The sequence below is a fragment of the Alosa alosa genome, chromosome 14 (assembly GCF_017589495.1).
Source record: "Alosa alosa isolate M-15738 ecotype Scorff River chromosome 14, AALO_Geno_1.1, whole genome shotgun sequence".
Taxonomy (NCBI): Eukaryota; Metazoa; Chordata; class Actinopteri; order Clupeiformes; family Clupeidae; genus Alosa; species Alosa alosa.
This window is the reverse complement of record NC_063202.1, coordinates 19732035-19740570: the sequence shown is the minus strand read 5'-3', so window position 1 is coordinate 19740570 and position 8536 is coordinate 19732035. Positions and strand designations below refer to the sequence as shown.

At 41.6% G+C, this 8536-nt stretch overlaps 1 long non-coding RNA gene across 1 annotated transcript in view; it reads right to left on the bottom strand.

The window, feature by feature from the left end:
- The window catches only part of LOC125307373, an 11346-nt gene extending 4430 nt beyond the window's left edge, over window positions 1-6916 (bottom strand). The window contains exons 1-2 of the long non-coding RNA XR_007195692.1: window positions 6606-6916; window positions 6325-6420 (exon numbers count right to left, since the gene is read on the bottom strand). This is a non-coding gene — a long non-coding RNA (uncharacterized LOC125307373). The remainder of the gene's footprint in view (window positions 1-6324; window positions 6421-6605) is intronic.
- Between the last annotated feature and the right edge of the window lie 1620 nt (window positions 6917-8536).

Below are 8536 nucleotides of genomic sequence, written 5' to 3'. Positions count from 1 at the left end.
TTACTTAGTCAGATGTACAGACAGTCTATATGCAGTCACCCCAACCAGTCAACATGATATAGTCTCCTGAGGGCTAGAGACGTTTCTGTGGGATCACTAACACAGAGCTGTTAGTCCTAGATGAAGTTGTTATTTGGGTGCAAGTTCTGATGTGCGTTCGTTTTATATATTTATATATTTGTGCACACTCAAGTCTATGGATAGCATAAGCTGGGCACAGATCTGTGCTGCAGCAGATACCTCAGCCTGCTGCCTTCTGACACTTAGCACCTGATGACTCATTGCGTCCCCTCAGGCGAGGAGCGATTATGCCATCTATGCACTCAGAGAGAAAAAGAGAGAGAGAGAGAGAGAGAGAGAGAGAGAGAAGGGGGAGAGAGTGAAACAGAATGTCACCCTTCTCTCTTTTTTTCTTTCCCTCCCTCTGTCCCTCCATCTGGGACAACCCATGCCTGTTTATTTATTCCCCATATGAGCCTGGGGACCCTCACTAACAACCCACTCGTCACCCAGGTGTGGCAGCCGACTCGGGGCGAGAAGCAGAGCAGGTGCGACCCACAGTCACCTGTTCTCCAGAGGAGCTCTGCTCTCAGTCCCAGCACACTCTGACCGGGCTGTTGTCCATTCTCCACACCAGTGACAGCAAGCTCTGGATTCCTTACGATACCTGAGCTGGTTTGGATGCAGTGCATCAACAACAAACGGTTTTTGCAACACATCCATCCACAGAGTTTAGTGATAGTCCAGATCAGCCTTATTGGTAGTCCAGAAGCAAATCATTTAGATCCTGGTCAGAGATAGTTAATGTCCAGTTCTGATCCTGCATGGACTTCAAGATTCCAAATCAGCCTGATTGATGGGTCAGTGTAAAATGTAAAACGTTTGATCCAATGCCCTGATGCATGTGTAATTACAACAAGTGTCCACCTTTGCACAGGTCGTCCAACTGTAATGGTTGGTACAAGTGACTGTGCTAGCCAGTGCTCAACCTGCTTCTGTCACTCTCTGCCTGTATGCCTTTAGAGTGGCTGGCCACATTAGCTGTCTGCACTCAAGTGTGACGATTCCTCCTCTCTGGCCCACACTGTGTTTTATATTCCTCTCACTCCTCTGAATAGAGTGGTGTGAATATAGTGCGACTCAAAATGTCACTGAATTCCCTTCATCCCTCCATAGTAGCTCACGCCTCCCTCCGTGGTATTTAGAAGACAGGCTGTAACCCCTACACAAGGACCTTCTCACATCAGACCCCACACTCCACAGACTCTGCACTTACTTACACAATGGAAATTTGGGACTTTGGAAATTGTTGGAATAAAGTCAGCCATTGTTTGACACCAAGGTTCTCTAGTGGTCACTGTCTATGTTATGGACGTATAGTAAAAATATGCAACATCAGTAACTCATGGACAGTAAAAATAGTCCAATGTTCTTTCAAGCATCATAGAATATTTACTGTATTACTAACAAATACAGTATATAGCAGTTAAATACTAGCCTGGCCAGGTCCTAGATCTCCTTTCATGGAGATACTAGTCTGGAACACCATAATTCACTAACATTTCCATCGGTCCACAGAAGACCGGCCGAGAGGGGATGACACTAATCGAAAGGGACTGTGGTAAACAGTAGGTTAAGAAGTTAGTTAGGAACGCCTATTAACGCCTATCAAAAATTGCAGTCAGAAGAATGTGTTTTACTTACAGCAACTGACTGCGGTTGCTGTTTATTGTGAGTTTGTAAAGTTTAGGCGAAGTAGGAAGTAATGTTAGGAATCTCTGATTAATGTGATTGGTTAGGCTGGACCAATGACTCAATCCTGAGTCCCTAGACTCATGTCACAAAGTTTTAATTCGGCTAGATAAAAATACCATTCTGTATTGAAGTTTATGTTATGTTATTTCTATTTGTTTGGTATATAATGTATTCAATATATCTTTCTAGCTGGTAAATGGTTGCACAGTTTATGCTCTGTATGTATTTTATAGGAAGTGATATAATATTTCCACCTTAACAGACTATCTGGAATATACTTTATCTCCAGGGTTTAGTGCTCTTTAAACTAAGATGTTGCAACATTCTATATGTTAAGAATTGCATTTTGAATTTGGAACATTAACGCATCACTTCTCTGCTGGGATCAGTAGGCAAAAGGAGCAGGCAGCCAGGTAGAGGTGCTGCAGAGACGAAAGCCATAAGAAAACTATGTTTAGTCACACAGAGATAATGATCACATGGACGCCATGTCTCAGGAAGTCCCCACCCGCTCTATGGAATTACTCAGCGGGGACTAGTTAAGGCACATTAACATTGTATGACCTGATCTATTTATGTCTGCCTCAACCACCTTTGTTCCAGACGCTAAACAGCAAGGGGGGTCGAGAGAGGGGGCGTTCAGTTCAGACAGGTGCGCTGGAGCCATGTGCATGGAGCACATCTAACGGAATATTTCCCTCTGTCACAATAAAAAGAAACAATAACGGAGGAAGCACACCATCCATTTAGTATGGTTTCTCCGTGGCTACATGAACTGGAAAAGTACTATGGAAAAAGATTCTTGAGTCAGCAGTATGAAGTTGAGCAGATCATTTGAAAGCTAGAGCAGTTTAAGCAAAAGTCTCCATCATTAATTTATTACCTCAGACCAATAGCTGGTCTACAGTAGCTCTGCCTTTGATGAAACCTACTTGCATTCATCTTCCATTTTTGCATGACCCATGGCTCAAAACGGATTCATGATATCTTAATGTTGCTGCCCTCCACCGCTTTATGGTGTCTGATGGGATAGGCTGGCAGACACCCCAGCTGGCCTCCTTTGACTGGACCTGTCCACTCACCTCATCTCACCTCCACACGCTGACCCATATTTTTCACATTGACATTTCTTTAAGCGTGCTATGTTTTGTCATAGGATAAAAGCTTAATCCATTTCTGTCTCATGTTTGGGATAAGCCTCATTAACAGGATCCTAATGTTGCTGAGACTAGTTCACAAACTGCATGAATTGAAATACTTTGAAATTACTGATACAACTAATATATGTCATGTTATGGTTTCATACAATTTTTTATAATACTGACTCGCTATATGACACTGTGAGCATCTGAATTCATCAAATCGATATCCAACCTAGGGACAGAAGAAGGTTTTTGGCCTTGATTGGTCTCAAGTTAATTCAGCTTAGTGACGTCTTTTAGCACCTTTTAGTTCATAACATATTGTTTTGCCTCTGTATCAGCAAAAATATTCCACTATTCCACAAGGATAGGTACTTAGTTGTACTTAGTTTGGACTTCATACACCAAATCGTTGCTTAGATGTGAGCTCACTTTCTTTATTACAGCACCCCTAGAGGCCAAATGAGACCACTTTCCTTGCATGTCCTCACAATCAGCTACTATGTCCCTGTATGAAGTTTGGACTTCATACATCAAAGCATTGCTGAGATACGACCTCACTTCCTGTATTGCAGCGCCCCCTATAGAGGCCAAATGATGCCAATTTCCTACTACGTCCTCACAATCAGGTACCAAGTCCCTATACCAAGTTTGGACTTTCTACATCAAAGCGTTGCTGAGATACGAGCTAAGGCAAATCGCTAATTTCGTGCTCATCATCATCAGCGACTGGCTGATCTACTGCTCAGAGGCTACAATTTTTACTGTAGCCACACAGATCAAGCTTGGCTTTTGTTATCAATATTTGCATAATATTCGCAAAGTCTATGAATCACAGTGTTGGATGATACAAAATAGCTAATATTTTAATTAATTTAATAAGTTGTTTGTGAATAGGTTGACAATGCTAACGTTGCTAATCATTGCTATCTCTCTTCCCAGTTGCCAGTGTCTGTCCTCCAATGCCTTCCTTTCTTGTATTACCTGGCCTTTTCAGTCCCTCCTGGCCTCTTTATACCATCCATCCTCCCTGAAGCTTATCGCTACGGTAGGGCCGGCCTGGCTATCGGTAGGCCTATCTGAGAAAACTTTTTGGAAAAGACTGGCTATATGGTCTCAACCAACTCTTTTTGGGAGGGGAGAACTCCCTCACATGGTAAGCTACAACCCATGCAGAGGCCGCTGCGGTGTCAGGCATAGATTGCAGAATGTGAGTAGCCTACTTTAAGAGAAGATAGACTGTGTGCCTGTATGGTCGTGAGTGAAATGTCACGTGTACGGTGTTCATTTTAGGACATCCTCAGACTCAGGTGTCAGACTCAGAAAAACATTGGTCATCTTCAGACAAAACTGCCTCAGCTTCAGAAAAACTTCTGTCATCTTCAGACAAGACAGTCAGATCTAAAAAACGATGTAATACCATATCTAAAAACGATGTAATACCATATAATACCATTATAAAACGTTAGCAGTTGTCATTGTCATTGCACAACAATAATAGACAGACATAAAGATAGACAGGTACTTGAAATGTAATCCCCAGGGGACAATAACTGCAGCGTTGTTGAATTAATTTGATATGAGATGTTATCTTAACTTATTTAGAGAAATGTGCCTTGTTGTTGGTGCCTGCTATTTCATGTAATGGTATTATCATAATGGTATTATATGGTATTACATCATGGCATAGCACATTTGTCTTTATGGGGGTTAGGGAATAATGATGTGATGATAAAGATGCAGGTTTCTTACTGGTAGGTAGTGTACAACTGGGAAACGGTTAGCAAAAGTAAGAAATAATGGTCCAGGTGTCGTTCTGGACTTTCGTGGTGGAAAAATGTGGTGGAAGCTCATTGAATGTACCGTAGTCCTACGAAAAACAAATTATTTTGCTCTATGTAGTACGTAGCTTACTCCGGTATGTGCCTTACAGCAGCTGCTAATGTTACTAGCGAAGTGAGGTTAGCTAAGTTTGATACATGGATTTCCTACAATGTGTATACCATTGGATCACTTTCTACCTTTACTTATAATTTCTACATCTAACCAAGCACCAAATATAACATGCCAGTGACAGAATAAATGTATTAAGCATAATATTAAACTCACCGTTCTGTATCCGTCGTCTTCTTCTGTCCCCACAATAACTTTTTTTTTTCTGAGACCTGACTCCACTTTTTCTGACAGCGTTTTTTCTGAGACTTGACTCCACTTTTTCTGACAGCATTTTTTCTGAGACCTGACTCCACTTTTTCTGACAGCGTTTTTTCTGATACCTGACTCCTTAGAGATGTTTTTCTGAGGCAGTTTGGTTTGAAGCAGTTTTATCTGAGGATGACAGAGGTTTTTCTTACGCTGAGTCAGTTTTGTCTGAAGATGACAGAGGTTTTTCTGACGCTGATGCAGTTTTGTCTGAAGATGACAGAGGTTTTTCTGACGCTGAGGCAGTTTTGTCTGAAGATGACAGAGGTTTTTCTGACGCTGATGCAGTTTTGTCTGAAGATGACAGAGGTTTTTCTGACGCTGAGGCAGTTTTGTCTGAAGATGACCGATGTTTTTCTGAGTCTGACACCTGAGTCTGAGGATGTCCTAAAATGAACACCGTACACGTGACAAATGTCAATATGTTTCCCTTGACCGGCCCAAAGGTGAAGCGGCCCACCGGGAATTCTCCCGATTACCCACCCCGGGCCTGATTTCTGTGACCAAATCAACTTTGTGATTTGGTTGGGATTACTCCTTTCACATACTCATGAAACATCTGCCTTGGTTTTTGAGAGCAGGCTCCGTTCAAGGGTCAGCCTCAACCAGGACTTTTTTACTTATCATTTGAAAGTTAGTGATGTCCAACCATAGTCAATGAGATTCATTGAGCTATTGGGAACCATGTGTGATCAAAGCTCATCAAATGCAATTACAGTTCAACTGGTTATATTGACTTCTTCACTTCATATCCCAGTTGCTCTAGCTAATTAAACTCAGCAGTGATTTAACCTGAAAACATGACATGAACATTTTCACATTTTGTCTGTTTTGTCTGTTTGAAAGACACCATTATAGTGATCTCACACTCATTGTTTGGCTTCTTTGTCAATTATATAAGGCACACAAACAAGCATTAAGATACTCCTGCACATAGGCAGACTGTATACAGGGACAAGACAGGGGGCAAGTGTAGGCAAAACACAGGCACATCAGGAGATAAATCTTGGAACACTAGTTGCTAACAGAAAATAAAAAATAACAATAAAAGGAGACAGGCAACAACAAAGACATGCTAAAGACAAAACATAGGGAGGGAAATATCAAACACCATTATCTAATTCACACTCAGCACTTACATACAGAAAGCCTATACAGAAGTTAAACGCCACAATATTATGACCGTATACATAATTATTGACGGGCACACACTTAGTAGGCCTACCATGTTCACTTTAAGTCTCCTCCACTTTCCTCATTGTTGATTTGAGGGCAGCAATTCCCAGCACTCTCTCTCTCTTTAGAGAACTACTGGCAAGCACTGAGAAAGAGAGAGAGTGAGAGAGAGAGACAGGGAGAGAGAGAGTACAAAGCTGTAACGTAAGAACTGGAGAATCTTACAAGCGGAAGATCATTCTCTGCTGTAAACAGAAATGTTTCTTGGCAAGCCACACAGAGGAGAAAAAATGAATATATATATATATATATATATAACACATAGAGAACCTTTTATCTGACTGGCGAAGCTCCCAAAGACTTCAGGTGGGCTGTGCTGTGCTTCTTAGAGATTTTTGTTATCACAGTACAGAGTTTCCACCAAACACCTCAGCAAGGTTGAAGGAGACAGTTGCGCAAGAGGGGAGACCGTCAAGGACTGATACAATTCGCCAACTAGAGCATTAACTTCACGATGACGCAAGTAAATCAACACTGTCAGAGCATACAGATCTGTATAGGTCTCACCCGTGGACCGCCAGAACAATGACCTTGGCACCGCGGTGTTGGTGGGCTCTTTCACTCCCGACCATACTGGCACACAGCCTGGTTCTCTGCCACCATGCAGCAATGACCATCTGGGAGAGATGGAGCTATTAGACTGAGGAAGTACAAACACACACTGACACAGACACACAGACACATAGACCCACACACACACACACACACACACACACACACACACACACACACACACACACACACAAAAACACACACACACACACACACACACACACACACACACACACACACACACACAAACACACACACAGACACACACAGACACGCACACACACACATACACACACACACACACACACATACACAGAGAGAGACACACACACACTGACCTGTCATGAGCATTAGCATGCTAATCACACCCACATATGCTTTAGGGATTTTTGACGCCTCTTGAATAAGGAGAATGAGTGATTCAGCTTCCAGCATTAGCATATATTAATGATCAGTGTACAAAGACTACAGAAGGATTATCTTGTGCATATAAGGTCCATTTTGATGCATGTCGATTCAGAATTTTCACTTTGAGTGGCCTCAAAGGCTTCCTGTGTTCCATGTTTAGATGGTGTTTGAAGGTAATGACTGTGACATGCTTATTACAGCTGGTTGATTTGATCCAGACTAACTGCCTTAGTGGAATTGTATCCAAGCTCTTAAAAATGAAATGTTTGAGGTATGGCAATATCTATAACAATAACACCTCTGAAACAAACTTCAGTGAAAGATTTAATGTGTCACATTTCCATTTTGATTATGTTAGCAAGCTTTCATTAAAGCCACAAAGGACGTTGTGTTTTCAGTGCAGGTTGTTGCAGAATTAGCCAACAACTACTTGCCCATTTCTCATTAATCTTTTTTTCACAGTGAAATAGTGAAATAATACAACACAACAAATACAACTAAAAAGTCAGTCTGGCATGGTATTTTGGAATAGTTTGTCTTTAGTTACTCTATTGTGAGTACAGGTGTATTATGTATATGAAATTGACTTCAATTGACACTTTTCGGTCAATCCTTGAAATCCAAACTCCTTCTGCCCCCACGTCCAAAGACATCTTGACCTGTGTTCAGTTTCAAAAGTAACGTCTAGCTTCTGATATTCTGGCATACTATTGAGTATTCCCAATACCGTATGACAGGCAGAGTATGCCAGACTTTTGACTAGCCTGCAAAAGTGGTCCAATTTTATTCCAAATGTTCACAGAAATATGACACATTTGAATTGTACTTTTCTATGGTATTATGCTCTGAATGTTTCACTTTTTTGTCAATCATTGCTACAACTGTGGTTAAGCCAGGTAATTGTTTTCCACTTTCTACAATTGCACCCGCAAAAAATAACTTTATTTTTCGCTGCTAAGCAAACTTCCTCTGAAACACGGCTATTTTCCCCTCCAATTATCTATAATTTCATAGGAGAATTACACAAATGACCACACCTGCTGCCACTTACGGTGCAGTAATATGAAACTTTGTGTCACTCAATCCCCCTTTTCCCCCCATTTTGTTAGTCCCTCTTGTGTCTCACTTTCAATCCACATTTCATTTGAGAGAACGTATCACCTGCATTTGGTCCTAGTTTTTCTTTCTGACACTCACCTTCCACACTGTATAAGAGTCAGGGGCGTCGGACTCGGGGTAAA